Source organism: Lathyrus oleraceus, chromosome 1, assembly GCF_024323335.1.
Source record: "Lathyrus oleraceus cultivar Zhongwan6 chromosome 1, CAAS_Psat_ZW6_1.0, whole genome shotgun sequence".
Taxonomy (NCBI): domain Eukaryota; kingdom Viridiplantae; phylum Streptophyta; class Magnoliopsida; order Fabales; family Fabaceae; genus Lathyrus; species Lathyrus oleraceus.
The window spans coordinates 420637079-420654539 of NC_066579.1; the positions used below are offsets into that span (position 1 = coordinate 420637079).

At 38.1% G+C, this 17461-nt stretch overlaps 1 pseudogene; it reads right to left on the reverse strand.

Moving 5' to 3' along the window:
- Positions 1–13775: 13775 nt before the first annotated feature.
- On the reverse strand, positions 13776–15590 carry LOC127115852 (protein SRG1-like; annotated as a pseudogene).
- Positions 15591–17461: the final 1871 nt, after the last annotated feature.

Below are 17461 nucleotides of genomic sequence, written 5' to 3' on the forward strand. Positions count from 1 at the left end.
CAAGGTGATGTCGTTTGGTCTGAAAAATGCCGGAGCAACATATCAGCGAGCGATGGTGACTCTGTTCCATGATATGATTCATCATGAAATCGAGGTTTATGTTGATGATATGATTGCCAAATCTCAGACAGAAGAAGAACATTTGGTGAATTTGCAGAAACTGTTTGAGCGTTTGAGGAAATTCAAGCTGAGGCTTAATCCGAACAAGTGTACTTTTGGGGTGAGATCTGGAAAACTACTGGATTTTGTTGTTAGCGGAAAAGGGATTGAGGTGGATCCGGCCAAAGTGAAAGCGATACAGGAAATGCCTGAGCCAAGAACAGAGAAACAAGTCTGTGGTTTCTTAGGGAGGTTGAACTACATTGCAAGGTTCATCTCTCACCTAACAGCCACGTGTGAGCCAATATTCAAATTGTTGAGAAAAGATCAGGCTATCAGGTGGAATGATGATTGTCAAAGGGCGTTCGAGAAGATAAAAGAGTATTAGTAGAATCCTCCTATCCTTGTGCCTCCGGTCCCAGGGAGACCGCTGATTATGTATTTGACAGTACTAGACAATTCCATGGGTTGTGTTCTCGGTCAACACGACGAGACAGGTAGGAAAGAGCATGCCATCTACTAACTGAGTAAGAAATTCACAAATTGCGAGTCGAGATACTCAATGCTTGAAAAAACATGTTGTGCACTTGCATGGGCTGCTAAGCGATTGAGACAATACATGCTGTCTCACACAACCTTACTGATCTCCAAGATGGATCCAGTCTGTGAAAGAATTCTTTAACTTGAATTAACTTTTAATGATAGCAAATTGTGTGATCATCATCCAAATTAGTTGTGCATTGCATTACATGATATATTTGTGTTCTTACTTTATCCTTCATCCCACTCTATTGTTGCATAACCATACATATAAATCTACATTGAAAATTCCCTTAAAATAACAATTAAAATGCATTTTATATCAGTATGTATCAATACATAAGCCTTTGCATCGATACATGTAGCCTGTGATTAATCACAAAACAATTTCTGTTCAGTATGCATCGATGCATACGAGCCATGCATCAATACATAGAAGGCCAAAAACTCTATGCATCGATACACACGATTCCTGCATCGATACAGGACTACTTGAGACAGCCTGTGCATCAATACATGCGCATCAGGCATCGATACATATCAGTGTAAAAATCACATGCATCGATACATACGATTTATGCATTGATACATGATTAATTGATTTCACCAAAAATTCACACAACTTACAGTATGCATCGATACACACTCCTATGCATCAACACATAAAGCGGTTTTTTGTTATAACAGCAACTGTTTTGCAGCATATAAAGATAGGTTGTGACAGCAGTGAAACATGACGAATTCATTGAGGGAAAACAATTGAACACAGATCAAAAAGCAGTGTTGGAGCAATTGTTTTGAGAGCACATAGAAACCTGAAAGAGACTTCATCTTATTCATCTTCTCAATCACTTTTCTTCAAGAACATTTACACATAACCATTCTTGTTCTTTGGATTAAAGAAGCATCGAGATAACGTTCAGTGGTACGATCAAGGATCTAGCTGTGGTTTGCAGTGGAACGATCGAGGATCTAGCTGAGTCGAAGATTGAAGGGGGTTTCTAGAAAAAAACCTACTGGTTTGTCCTTCAAGAACTGGAGTGTTCTTGAGGGTTTGGGAGTCACATTTGCAGAACATATTCAGCCGCAGCGTTGCGTTTGGAGATCGGGGGATTTCGCAAGCAGGTCGTGGAACCGGTGAATTGTTTGCAACTTTGTGCAGGAAAATCTTGATCGTGCTCAGATCAAGTCAAGGTTTATACAAGAAGAGGTTCTTAGAGTTTAGAATTCTGTCTTTGTACTATAACCTTGTATCAACGGATTCAGCAATAATTGATAATCAAAGTTCTCAATTTCATTTGAAATTGAGAGGGAGACGTACCCACACGCGAGGACGACGTGGGGAACTTCCTTACCAAATCTCTGCGTATCTTACTCTTACCTTAATCCTCTTTACGTTTTCCAAACTGTTTTCGCAAATTCAGTTAGTGTGTGGTGATTGTTTCTTTTTCAAGACAGCAGTGGCAAGAACACTTTAATCAAACTCCATTGCTGTTTATCATCGATCACATACACACCAACTGTTTGATAAAACGGTTAGCTAGATTTTATTCATTGGAAATAGACTTTAATGATAAGCGCATTCAATTAGTTAAAACTCTGGTGTGAACTGTTTCTGTCATTCTCATTAAAATCCAGCAATTACACTTGTGTGTCCGGCTTTCTAGTAGCGGTTCAGAATAGACGGAAGTCGATTCGGGACTGATTTTTCCGCCAACTTTGAAAACTCTGATAAAACGTTAAATCCGTTAAATTTTAAAGAGGTGATCTATTCACCCCCCCCCCCCTCTCGATCACTAGCCACACCGTCTAACAAGTGGTATCAGAGCCTGGTTCGCTGGTGCTCTGTGGCTGCCTGTAACAGTATGGATTCTGAACCAAAGGGGGCTTATAATAGAGCGCCTATTTTCAACGGTGAAAACTATGGCTACTGGAAAGACTGCATGCGAGTTCATATAAATTCTGTGGATAGGTTAGTATGGGCTGCCATTGAAAACGGTCCGTTTCAAATCACTATGACAAATGCGGCTGGCGCCATAGTACCTAAACCAGAAGATGATTGGAATGAGAAAGATGAGAAAAAGTGGTCGTGTGATTGGAGAGCTCGAAACATGTTAATTTCAGCACTTGGTGTTGATGAGTATTATCGAGTATCCCATTGCACGACAGCTAAAGAAATGTGGGACGCTTTAGAAGTTGCCCACGAGGGTACTACTGAAGTAAAACAGTCCCGCATTAACACACTCAATCAAGAGTTTGAGCTCTTTCGCATGAAACAAGGAGAATCCATCTCCGACATGCAAAAGAGATTCACCCATCTAACTAACCGATTGAATGCTCTTGGAAAACCTATTTCCAATGAAATTGCTACTAATAAAATTCTCAGGTGTCTTAGCAGGGAGTGGCAACCTAAAGTTACAGCAATCAAGGAAGCCAACGATCTTACAAGACTTACGATTACAACACTGTTTGGAAAGCTGGAAGAACATCAGCAAGCTTTGGAAAGTCTTGAAAAATATGAGAATAAAAGTAAGAAGGAAAAGGAGAAGAAAAGAGACAAAGAGGGAGAGAAGAAGCCAATAGCTCTTGTGGCCTTTAGCTCTAAGTCCTCACGAAAAGAGCAAAGCGACAATGATTCAAGTAGTGACAAAGACTCGGATGATGAGGAAATGGGACTGTTTGTAAGGAGATACAATAGATTCATTCGAAAGAATGGAGTCAAGCATTCCGACAAAAATCTCATGAGGTTTCGAAAATAATCTACAAATTCGAAACAAGAAGAAAACAAGAAGAGTAGAGGAAGAGGATCCTGTTTTAATTGTGGTAAATCCGGACACTATAAAACGGACTGCCCTATGAAATATAAGGATCAAAGAAAAGATTCGCCAAAAGGGTACAACAAACAAAGAAGAGCATATATTGCATGGGAAAGTGATAGTGATTCATCAAGCACACAAAGCTCAAGTGATGATGATGAAGCTGCAAATCTGTGCCTTATGGCTCACACAAAAAATCTGTCCTACCACAAGAAGAAAAACAATGACACAAAGGTAAAACAAGCGTATTACAATAATTTCTCCTCTATGTCTTTTTCGGAACTAAAAATAGCTTTTGAAAAACTGCATAACGAAGCTGTAGATGCTTTTAAAACACTATCTTCCGACAAACATATTTTCTCTTTTTTGGAAGGTAAAGTAAACAAAGCTGAAATTGACTTAGAAGCATTGAAAACTAGTATTGCAGAAAATTCAAAAACTATTGACATTGACGGATGTAGTAGAGTTAGGTATTGTGACGCTTGTTATGTTTGGCAAAAAGAGGTAAACACTCTTAAGGTCAAATTAGAGAAAGCGCTACAACCTAAAATTACTTATGTCGTTGACCCCAAGTTGTTTAAGAAGTCATTGAATCCTCCATATGCAAAATACTCTTTTATTCTAAAGGATTCAATGAACAAGAAACAACAAACACATCATCATGGTTTATGTCATTATTGTTGTCGTGCTGGCCATACCATTGAGAAATGCAAATTTAGGAGATTTCTAGTCCCTAAAGGTATTTATCAATGGAAGCCAAAAGGCAACCATGTTAACACTTACCCTCTTGGACCCAATGAAAATTGGGGACCAACTTCTCTCTTTTGATGTTGTAGGATGAGTGCCTTGCCTCCGTAGATAGAAGGTGGTTTCTTGACAGCGGCTGCTCAAGGCACATGACCGGTGACATATCGCTTTTTATAGACTTCAAGGCGAAGAAAAAGGGATATGTTACTTATGGAGACAACAACAAAGGAGCTATACTCGGCAAAGGTAGTGTAGGTAATCCCTCCACCACTACTATTTCAAATGTCCATTTAGTTGAGGGACTTAAACACAATTTGTTAAGCATAAGTCAACTATGCGACATGGGCTATAAAGTTTCGTTTACAAAAACTTGCTGCATAATTGAACATGCTGAACAAAACATTGTGTTTAAGGGTGTAAGAGTAAACAATATCTATATGCTTGACTTGTTTGATGTACCGTTAACAAATACTAAATGTCTAGTCACCTTGAATGATGATTCTTGGCTTTGGCATAAACGTTTAGCTCATGTTAACTTCGATTTGCTAAACAAGGTTGTATCTAAGGATCTAGTAGTCGGTCTACCAAAAATAAAATTTTCAAAAGACCACCTATGTGACGCGTGCCAAATGGGAAAGCAAACAAGGGTGTCTTTTAAATCTAAAAATGTAATTTCAACTTCACGACCCCTTGAGCTTCTCCATATGGACCTCTTTGGACCTTCTAGGACAAAGAGCCTAGGTGGAAATTACTATGGCTTTGTAATAGTTGATGACTACTCTAGATTCACTTGGACTATATTCCTTCATAGCAAAGATGAAACTTTTTCTGCTTTTAAAAATTTTGCAAATCTGTCCCAAAACAAAATGAATTCCAAAATAGTTACAATTCGTAGCGATCATGGTGGTGAGTTTCAAAATTATCACTTTGAGAAGTTTTGTGACAAGTATGGCATTGAGCATAACTTTTCAGCCCCTCGCACTCCACAACAAAATGGCGTTGTGGAGCGTAAAAATCGTGTTTTAGAGGAGTTGGCAAGAACAATGCTTAATGAGGGTGGATTACCAAAATACTTTTGGGCTGATGCTGTTAGCACAGCCTGTTATGTTCTAAACAGAATCTTAATTCGCCCTATTTTGAACAAAACTCCTTATGAACTTTTGAAAGGAAGAAAACCAAACTTGTCACATCTTCACGTATTCGGTTGTAAATGTTTTGTTTTGAATAACGGTAAGGAAAACATTGGGAAGTTTGATGCAAAAGCGGATGAAGGTATTTTTCTTGGTTACTCAATGTCAAGTAAAGCATATAGAGTGTATAATAAGCGTTTACTTACTGTTGAAGAGTCGGTTCATGTTTCTTTTGATGAGTCTTATCCAAAAAATGTCGGAAAAGGTATTTCTTTTGATGACGCAGGTGTATCTACAGAAGACATACTCAAGGAAGCTGTTGAGGAAACTGATCAGTCCAAAACAGCTGCCCATGAGAAGGAGGAAGATACAAGTCATGAAGAAATTGAGGAAGAAAAGACAGCTGAAGTGAATGATCTTCCAACAGCTTGGAGATCCTCAAAAGACCATCCCATCGACAACATTTTGGGAGACATTTCAAAGGGAGTAATGACCCGGTCTAAGATAAGTAACTTTTGTTCTCACTTCGCGTTTGTTTCACAAGTAGAACCTAAAAATGCCAAAGAGGCCTTGATTGATGAATTTTGGCTAATGGCCATGCAAGAAGAGCTTAATCAATTTAAAAGAAATGACGTTTGGGAACTTGTCCCTCGTCCGCGAGATCATCATATCATAGGCACTAAGTGGGTTTTTAGAAACAAGCTTGATGAAAACGGAGTGATTACTAGGAACAAGGCACGCTTAGTAGCACAAGGATATAACCAAGAGGAGGGCATAGACTATGAGGAAACTTATGCTCCAGTTGCTCGCCTCGAAGCTATACGTCTTTTGCTTGCCTATGCGTGTTCTAAGGATTTTAAGCTTTACCAAATGGACGTATTGAGTGCCTTTCTTAATGGTGTCATAAATGAAGAAGTATATGTTTCACAACCTCCCGGTTTTGAAAATGCTGAAAATCCAGATCATGTTTACAAATTAAAAAGAGCTTTGTATGGTCTTAAACAAGCCCCTCGGGTTTGGTATGAAAGGCTTAGCAAATTCCTAATTGATCATGGATATTCAAGAGGTAAAGTGGACAATACACTCTTTATTAAACACAAAGGGAAGCACATTCTTTTAGTTCAAGTTTATGTCGACGATATCATATTTGGTTCAACTAACATACACTTGGTCGAAGAATTTTCTAAGGTTATGCAGGGTGAATTTGAGATGAGTCTAATGGGGGAGCTGAACTACTTCCTAGGACTGCAAATAAAGCAACTTGATGAGGGTACAGCAGTATGTCAAACAAAATACTGCAGAGAACTACTCAAGCGCTTTGGAATGAATGACTCAAAATCGATTGACACCCCAATGCCTACCAACGGAAATCTGGACAAGGATGAGCATGGTAAGTGTGTAGATGTCAAAAGGTTCAGAGGTATGATTGGATCTCTCTTGTATCTTTCTGCTTCTAGACCTGACATAATGTTTAGTGTTTGTATGTGTGCACGCTATCAATCAAATCCTAAGGAATCGCACCTTAAAGCGGTAAAGCGCATATTTAGATACCTTCACGGAACACCTAAATATGGGCTTTGGTATTCCAAAGGAAGTGATTGTAGCTTAGTAGGGTACTCCGATTCTGATTTTGCTGGCTGCAAATCAGATAGGAAGAGCACAAGTGGTACATGTCACCTGTTCTCAAACTCCTTGGTCAGTTGGCATAGCAAAAAGCAAGTTTCTGTGGCTTTGTCAACTGCAGAGGCAGAATACGTTGCAGTCGGTAGTTGTTGCGCTCAGATTTTATGGCTGAAGCAGCAACTACAAGACTTCAACATTCAACTCAAACGTATTCCTATAAAATGTGACAACACTAGTGCAATAAACCTTACAAAAAACCCTGTTTTACACTCACGCACTAAACACATAGAGATTAGACATCATTTCCTTCGTGACCATGTCGAAAAAGAAGACGTTGTCTTTGAGCACGTTGATTCCAAAAATCAGCTTGCTGATATTTTCACTAAACCATTGGCAACGGAACCTTTCTTCAACATTCGTCGCGAATTGGGAATCTTAGATCTTTCTCAATTGATGTCATAAGCTTGTTACCTCTTAATTATATTATGCCTCACCATGGTTGATAAGAGTTGTTTTAGATGTCAATTATCCATCACAAGAGTTCTCCAACAGAGGTAATATCAATCCTTTCTACAATTTTCTCATTGCCAAGTGATTGTGTATGTTAAAACAAATGTTCTTACTCTAGTTGATACAAAATTTGATTGCATATACTCCTGTCCATATCGTGTGCACACTAAAATTTGACTTCTGAATCTCTGTTGAGCATAATCATCATGACAGTGCATAATGCATATTCATACTGCATTAAAAATTCATTAAAAACTGGTTCAGCATCAGTATGCATCGACACAAACGAAGCCTGCATCGATCCATATATTCAAAAATTCAATTTTTTCAAAAACTGCTTCAGGATGTATCGATGCATCCATCGCATGTATTGATACACAGGGCAATTGTAAACACTTGGCATCGACGCATCCATCGCATGTATCGATACACATGACATTTCTGAATACTAGGCATCGACGCATGACTATCTGCATCAATACATACTGATGCTATCTGCATTAAGTGCATTTCTTTCTCTCTCATGCATCGACACATCAGCCAATCATATCACTTCCTATCTCATCACTTCATCTCATCTGCCCTCAAAAACCCCAAAACTGTGGCTAACCCTAATCCTTCTCATCTTCACTCTTTCTCACAAACGTGGTAAAACCCTAAATCTCAAATCACCATGCCTCCACGCACTATTCCAGCCAGAGCCAAAGGAAAAGGAAAGGGAAAGGAAGCAGCCGGTACTTCTCAGCAACCACCAGATGTTCCTTCAAATGCCTTAGACATTCTTCATCCTGCCGTTGTTGCTGAATTCGAGGAATCCTTCAAGGCCAGGTTGGTAATGAAACCTCATATCTTTGATAAAACAGATGTTGTTCATCTGCACTTAAATGAAGTAGTTGAACTCTTACATGCACAAAGACTTGGGTCCTTTCTATCTACAAAAGATGACTATCATGAGGATTTCATCCGGGCCTTTTATGCTGGTTTACAAACTGGTAGAGGCTATATGTTCCGGTGTTCTATCGGAGTCAGAACATATACCTTTGAAGCCTTTGATTGGGAAACGGTATTTCAAATGCCGTCTCCGTCAATGGTTTTCAAGTGCTGGCATGACCTGCATTTTGATCCTGAATTTGACCTGAAGGACTTTACAACTTCTATTCTAAAGATTGATAGACCGTTGAGTGAAGACGAACACGTCACGTCAGGTATGATCAAGCAAACTCCGCGTATTCTTCACTGGATTATCACACACATTCTGCGTCCAACAAACAGTGGACACTCTCGGTTGGACAGGCCCAGCATACATCTTCTCTACATTCTGCAAAACAAGGTTCTCCTAAATTGGGCGAACTACTTTGTTAAACGTCTATTTTTTGTGCGAGACAGCTCCAAGAATGTGGCTCTAGGTTATGCTTCTCAAATAATGAAAATTCTTAAGTATTGGAAAGTTGCAATACCTATTGTTCCTCTCCTATCTCCATCGGCAGCTCAAGAGTTTGACTCTGCCACTCTATCGCATATGGGATATAGGTGGGACAAAGACCGCAAATGCTTCTATTTCTTCGAAAGAAAATCCAAAACCAGAATTTACAACTTTGACGTGCCTTCGGAACGCATCCATGTTGCTGAAGAACAGCCTGATGAAGAAATGCAGGATGCACCTGAAACAGATGTGCCTCAAGCTGAGGCCAATACTGGTTGGGGTGAGTGGGTGCCACGAAGGTGGTCTCCCACAAACTACGTACCTGAACCTACAGCCCCTCCATTCTCCGGTGGTACTTCAGCCCCAACACCAAATGCGGACATCACTCATATGCTTCAACAGATGGAAATTGTCAACAAAGAACGCCATGAAGAAGCACGATACTGGCATGTTCAACAATCTGAATGGCACAACGAGCATCGGGACTGGCATGATGAGCATACACGGATGTATCACAATCAACACGCTTGGCACCAAGACTTGGTTAAATGGCATCAGGTTTTCTACAACGAAATGTCCGGCTTTATGGATGACTGCCGTGAAAATCCTGGGATTATGGACAGCTTTAGAAGCATTGAAGTTCAGAACAGATTTAGGCAATACTCCTTCATGGACCAAAATCCAGACACAATGCCTCCTCCTCCGCCTCCGCAAAGCTACCGAGATCCTGACAGACATGATGAGGAGTCCTGTGGTGGCAACAATCCAAATTAACCCACCATCCTTGCATCTCACTGCATTTCATTTCATATTGCTCAAGTTTCATTTTGTTGCACAATATACGGTTTAGCTTATGTAACTCTTAAACTCGTCCGTACCTTTAAAATGCTTTTCAATTTCTGTTTATCTCTATTTGTTATTGCCCTTACCTTTTGAATGATTCTTTGTGAATGATTCTTTAACTTGCAGCTTCTTTCTTTGTGATTGATAGCCTATTATCCATTTTTGCCATGCCCTGCTACACTTTCTGCCTGATAACTATGTTTCTTCCTCTTTTTGATGTTGACAAAGGGGGAGAAAATGCAGATATGCACAAACTCAGGGGGAGTATCACACATCTTGCCAAGAATTTGCCATCATCAAAAAGGGGGAGTTTGTGAAAGAATTCTTTAACTTGAATTAACTTTTAATGATAGCAAATTGTGTGATCATCATCCAAATTAGTTGTGCATTGCATTACATGATATATTTGTGTTCTTACTTTATCCTTCATCCCACTCTATTGTTGCATAACCATACATATAAATCTACATTGAAAATTCCCTTAAAATAACAATTAAAATGCATTTTATATCAGTATGTATCAATACATGAGCCTTTGCATCGATACATGTAGCCTGTGATTAATCACAAAACAATTTCTGTTCAGTATGCATCGATGCATACGAGCCATGCATCAATACATAGAAGGCCAAAAACTCTATGCATCGATACACACGATTCCTGCATCGATACAGGACTACTTGAGACAGCCTGTGCATCAATACATGCGCATCAGGCATCGATACATATCAGTGTAAAAATCACATGCATCGATACATACGATTTATGCATCGATACATGATTAATTGATTTCACCAAAAATTCACACAACTTACAGTATGCATCGATACACACTCCTATGCATCAACACATAAAGCGGTTTTTTGTTATAACAGCAACTGTTTTGCAGCATATAAAGATAGGTTGTGACAGCAGTGAAACATGACGAATTCATTGAGGGAAAACAATTGAACACAGATCAAAAAGCAGTGTTGGAGCAATTGTTTTGAGAGCACATAGAAACCTGAAAGAGACTTCATCTTCTTCATCTTCTCAATCACTTTTCTTCAAGAACATTTACACATAAACATTCTTGTTCTTTGGATTAAAGAAGCATCGAGATAACGTTCAGTGGTACGATCAAGGATCTAGCTGTGGTTTGCAGTGGAACGATCGAGGATCTAGCTGAGTCGAAGATTGAAGGGGGTTTCTAGAAAAAAACCTACTGGTTTGTCCTTCAAGAACTGGAGTGTTCTTGAGGGTTTGGGAGTCACATTTGCAGAACATATTCAGCCGCAGCGTTGCGTTTGGAGATCGGGGGATTTCGCAAGCAGGTCGTGGAACCGGTGAATTGTTTGCAACTTTGTGCAGGAAAATCTTGATCGTGCTCAGATCAAGTCAAGGTTTATACAAGAAGAGGTTCTTAGAGTTTAGAATTCTGTCTTTGTACTATAACCTTGTATCAACGGATTCGGCAATAATTGATAATCAAAGTTCTCAATTTCATTTGAAATTGAGAGGGAGACGTACCCACACGCGAGGACGACGTGGGGAAATTCCTTACCAAATCTCTGCGTATCTTACTCTTACCTTAATCCTCTTTACGTTTTCCAAACTATTTTCGCAAATTCAGTTAGTGTGTGGTGATTGTTTCTTTTTCAAGACAGCAGTGGCAAGAACACTTTAATCAAACTCCATTGCTGTTTATCATCGATCACATACACACCAACTGTTTGATAAAACGGTTAGCTAGATTTTATTCATTGGAAATAGACTTTAATGATAAGCGCATTCAATTAGTTAAAACTCTGGTGTGAACTGTTTCTGTCATTCTCATTAAAATCCAGCAATTACACTTGTGTGTCCGGCTTTCTAGTAGCGGTTCAGAATAGACGGAAGTCGATTCGGGACTGATTTTTCCGCCAACTTTGAAAACTCTGATAAAACGTTAAATCCGTTAAATTTTAAAGAGGTGATCTATTCACCCCCCCCCCCCCCCCCCCCTCTCGATCACTAGCCACACCGTCTAACACAGTCAAGTATATATTTGAGAAGCCAGCTCTCACCGGAAGGGTTTCTCATTGGCAAATGGTATTGACAGAGTACGACATCCAGTATACATCCCAGAAAGCCATCAAAGGGAGTATTCTGTCAGACTATCTTGCTCAGCAGCCGATTGATGATTATGAGCCGATGAAGTTTGATTTTCTGGATGAAGACATCATGTTCCTCAAGATGAAAGACTCTGAAGAGCCAGTTGTTGAGGAGGGACCTGATCCAGATGAAAAATGGACTTTAATGTTTGATGGGGCCGTCAATGCCAAAGGAAGTGGAATTGGTGCTGTCATTACCACTCCGAAAGGTGCCCACATGCCTTTCACCGCTCGTCTGACTTTTGAGTGCACCAATAATGAAGCTGAGTATGAGACATGTATCTTGGGTATTGAGCAAGCCATTAATTTGAGAATCAAGACGCTGGACATCTTCGGAGATTCAACTCTAGTGATCAATCAAGTGAATGGTGATTGGAATACTCTCCAGCCTAATCTGGTCCCCTACAGAGACTACACGAGAAGACTGTTAACTTTCTTCACGACAGTAAGGTTGTATCATATACCTCGTGATGAGAACCAGATGGCAGATGCTCTTGCTACTCTGTCCTCCATGATCAAGGTGATTCGGTGGAACTATGCTCCCAGGATTGATGTTATGCGCCTTGATAGGGCCGCGTATGTGTTTGCTGCTGAAGTGATAGTTGATGACAAGCCCTGGTACCACGACATCAAGTGCTTTCTGAAGAATCAAGAGTACCCTGCAGGGGCATCCAACAATGATAGAAAGCCATTGTTGCGTTACCATCTCATCCAAGTGCTCTTGATTTTTTTGTAGAGTCTTAATTGTCAAGTTTTCTCCTTGATAACAAGGAAATATTTAAGTTTGAGGCTATGATGACAATCCATCATTAGATTTTTTTAAAGCATATTTTACTTTAGTTTTGAGAGCATTTGAATAATTTATATTTTTTAGGGTTTAATAACTTTTTGAAGAACAATGAAAAATATGGTTTATACATAAATCATCCAAACCATAAAAATCATGTAATGTTTTCACCGTAGAAGTTTCGACGATGAAAAATGGAGAAAACTTAGACATAAATATTTGAAGAAAATAAGAAGAATGAGTAAAATAGACTGATTCCATGATTTTTTTTTTTTTGCAACTCTCTCGAAAAAATGCGCGCGATGCTTTTTAACGTTATCCAGAGGCCACATCGCAAAAACGCGGCATGCACTTAGGACAGGGTGGCACAATTTTTTTATATAAAAAGGCAAGTGTTCAAAATTATTTTGGACTCCTTTCTTCTATTTTTTTCATGAATCTTTGTACAATGTGCTAGTTTCTTTAAATTAAACCCCTTTAGATGGATTTATCATAATTTATGTGAATCATTTGATCCATTTAGATATCTTCATTATAATGATAAACTTCTTATGTTATTCAATTATTAAATGTGTTTAATGTTTTTGCGTGTTTACAAATTTAAATCGTGTTTGAGAACTAACCGTAAATAATACGATTGAATCTAATGTTAATGGGATGTTGTTTATATTGCAATACAAAAGGTATACTTAATTGTAACATATTTATTTTAATGGTTGTTCAAACCTTCGACAATTGCGATTTTACACAAGAAATTGGAAGATTGTAATATGAGGAAGTGGGTTGCACAGTAAAAGATTTAAGTACAACTATTTTGTTAGAATAGCTGTGATATATCCCTACATGAATTAACCAGACTCAATAACCCAGTGAAAATGTTAGAGAGACTAAAGAATTTATAGATTGGATGCTTGATATTGGTAAGAGTATACAAGACTCAAATGCATGTGGAGAGAGAATCCTTCATATTCTTAAACCTCAAAGTGTATTTATAATATGCCAGAACACAAATATTTAGATAGACATGTATTGATTTTCAAACAACATGTTTATTTTTAACCCAAAAGTGCTATACTAATTTTGTCACTTACTATTCTCATTTTGGATTCTCGTAAGATCAAGGCATCATTTCCCTCGTAGATGCTGCGAAAAATATGCTTTGTAGTAATCTTCTACAGAAAGTGTTTTGAACAATGCAGACCTTTCAGGAGTAACAAGTCTTGGTGTTGGACCTATAACTTTGCTCATTCGAGGTTTGTGAAATGTGGCAATGGATATTCTCTCATTCTATGAGTTAACTGTAGCCCGGTGCTCTATACTCCGATAAATTCCATTGGTCAGTATCTGCACAACAATTTAAGATTAAGTCATAATAATTCTTAAACCTCATAGAAGCATTGATCAGTGTAAAATTTGTTCATACATACATAGCTTCTCTATGAATTACCTCCAAAGTGTCTCCAACATTTATGACAAAAGCATTAATGAGTGGTTTAATAGGAATCAATTGTCCGTCTTTTTTTATTTGCAGGCCTTCGACGTCGTTGGCTTGAAGAAGGATGGTTAATGCAGCAGCATCGGAATGAGGATTCAGTCCAATGACATTTTCTGGTTGTGGACATGGAGGGTAGTAATTCATCCTCATTGTTTGGTTTATATCATCAAATACCTCTAGCATTTCATTTGGCTCAACTTTTAGAGCTTTTTCCACGTGTTTGATGATTGTGATGCAAACCTTTTTCAATTCTAAACAATAGGTATCTAAATTATCTCTGCAATATACAATAATGTTGGTTAGAATAACGTTGTATTTGTAGCTAGCAAACAAAGATGAAGTGAGAAACAGATATAAAACCTTAATGGTTGGGGAATATTTGGAAATAAGCGGGGATTCCTCGCAGACGATGGAAACGTGTTAGTGGAGAACAAATCTGACCATTCTAACTTCTGGTTCTCAGATACAACAAACATTTGGCCAAACCCCTCGATGTCTTATGGGGTTTGCCATAACTTCTTCTTCTCTTCCATTGGAAGACTTAGGAAGTCTTGAACACCTATCTTTACATTTTCCATCAATGAAGGACTCACTCCATGATTAATAAGCTGTAATCAATTTCATTTTTACCATTCGCACAAATATTTACTAAGAAACTAGTATTCAATGAAACACACTAGTATTCAATGAAACACAGACACCGAAACCCGACTTCATATGTACACTCTGATACCGATAATATCAAGGCTACGTATATAAGTGCTAAAACATACTAATTTATTTAATTCTTTACTAATTTATTTAATTTTTTATTGAATATATTGCTTCAATATATTCAAAATAAGATATGTTAAAGTAAAGAAAAATATAATTTTGTTTGAAAAATTTATCCGAATTTTGACGTGTGTTGTATAAGTGTTAAAGTAAAAAAACAATTATTTTTATGACACTTGTTTAATCTTTTTTTGATACACATAATCTTCTAATTTTCTAGAAATGTCTGCGCTTCATAACTGGTGATACATGATGTCTCCAAATATTTTAGTATCGAATACGGCGACATACATAATCTTACACGTGTTTGTGCTTCATAACTGGTGTTACATGGTGTCTCCGTAACCTTTTTCGATACATGTTTTACGGTATTATACAAGTATCGAACACGGCAACACACATAATCTTACATAGAGGAGGAGAAATAGGTGAAACCTGGAAGAAGCCCCATTCTTTACATGCTTGGTCAAGATTCACTAGTTCAGCTTCATCTTCGGATAAAAGTTTACTAAGGTCGATAACTGGGACTTGTGGTAAAGAAGTTGTATTGGATACAACAACAGGATCTTGATTTGGATAAATATATTGTTCTGAACTTGTAAGTTGGGTTTCTTTACAAGTTCTTGAACAGAAGGCACCAATAATGAGATTTTAAACTTTGACATTTTTCTTTCAATTGATGAGACTCTTCTTTTTTAGGTTAAACTTTGACTCTTCTTTCATATTAGAACATACAAAAATAGTCTATCGAGATAATATTAATTTTATATACGATTTTATTAATCCTAATTTTTAAAATAGTAAAAAATGAGACATTTATGTTAAGTAATTTTTTAAAATGTTTTAGGTCGATCATTTTAATATTTGTAGAAGTTTAGACAATGGTTTGGATGGCCTTACCTTTAGGTCGATTTTTTTTTATAATGAAAAACAATATTAGTAATAAAATGTGAACGCCACTATTTTGATGTTTAAATAACATTAAATACCAACACAACCGAGAAGTTTTTATCAACAAGAAATTTCATAATCACACGCCGCTAAATACTAACAATTTTTGCGTTAATTTCAAAGCTGAGTAAATTCATACATTAGCTCTTGTTTTAATTGGGTTGTCCTAAACTTTGTTTTGAAGTTTGGAAGGAAAGGAAGAGAGAGCTTTGAAAAAAAAATAGATAGAGTAAAGAGAATTGCGAGATTTAGGCGAGTTGGATTTTGAGAGGTTTAATTTTATTCATAATACATAAATTCTTTAGTTTGAAGAATTAAAAAAATTGTATTGGAAGAGTGGTTTTGAGAGTTTTAAAGGACTTAAATAAATCTTTAGATTATAATATATGTTGTTATAATACATAGACCTTAATAAAACATGCCTTAAGGATTCATATTGTCGCAACCTGAAAAATAATACAGTATGCGAAAAAAACAACCGGCGAAGAAGGAATGACAGAAGGGTCGCCACCGTGCGTTATTTATCCCAAAGGAGGGAAAGGAAACGCTCGAAGTAAACCTAAAGAGAAGGAAAGGAAAAGACAAGGTCTCGCAACCAAATCTTGGGTTCGGGAGTCGATTATGTGAAGGAAAGGTATTAACACCCCTACGCATCCGTAGTACTCTACGGGATCCACTCTTGTTGTTCTTGTCTAAAGGGTGTGTGTTTATCTAATGTACTATTTACTAAAAGGGTCAAGAGAAAAATGACTCGTACAGATATCGCATCCATTGTATACGTATCTCATCTGAATATGAGAATCAGAGTCTTCGTAGCTCGGCTACCTATGGGTGAAAGAGATGTGTGCTCGCCAAGACATCGTGTCTTATGCCTACATATCTCATCTGGAATGAGAATCAGAGCATAATGTAGTTCGGCTAACTAACGGGAACAAAAGTCTCGATTGCAACTAGGGCAAGAGAAAGGGAAGGTCTCGATCGCAACGAGGGCGAAAAACAAACAAAGATTAGTTGTTAGTTGTCAGTCTAACTCGGCAAGACCTCGCATCTTGTGCCTACGTATCTCATCTGAACATGAGAATCAGAGTTGCCGTAGTTCGGCTACATAGGGATTGCCATCTGAACATGGACTTACAAAGGAGGACACTAGTTGTGTCAAAGGAGAGTGGGCAATGTGTTCACGTCCTAGCAGTAGGTGTCGCAGCTCGCTGAATCGAGTCTTAGGCAGTTACCTCTTTGCAATAGGATGGATTGACATGCCACAAGATCGGAGACGCACGGAAGGTCTAAAAGAAATGGGGAAGTTCTGCCCTAGAGTTGTCATGCAATATGTACTTAAGTGTTTAGGATTTACAAATCTACATTCGGAAAAGTGTCATTTATCTCTACTCAACAATCGTGGCCGAAACATTGTTTTGTATCTCTTAAGGCAATATATCTTTCATTTTAAAAGGTTTTTGATTGGTCGCACGGCGGCGAGAAAAAAAAAAGAGTTTGATTGGTTGGATGTGCTTTGAGTGATGGCGAGAACTAGGATTGGCGAGATATACATCTCGAATCCTAGCCTCAGGAGTGCATGGTACACACCATG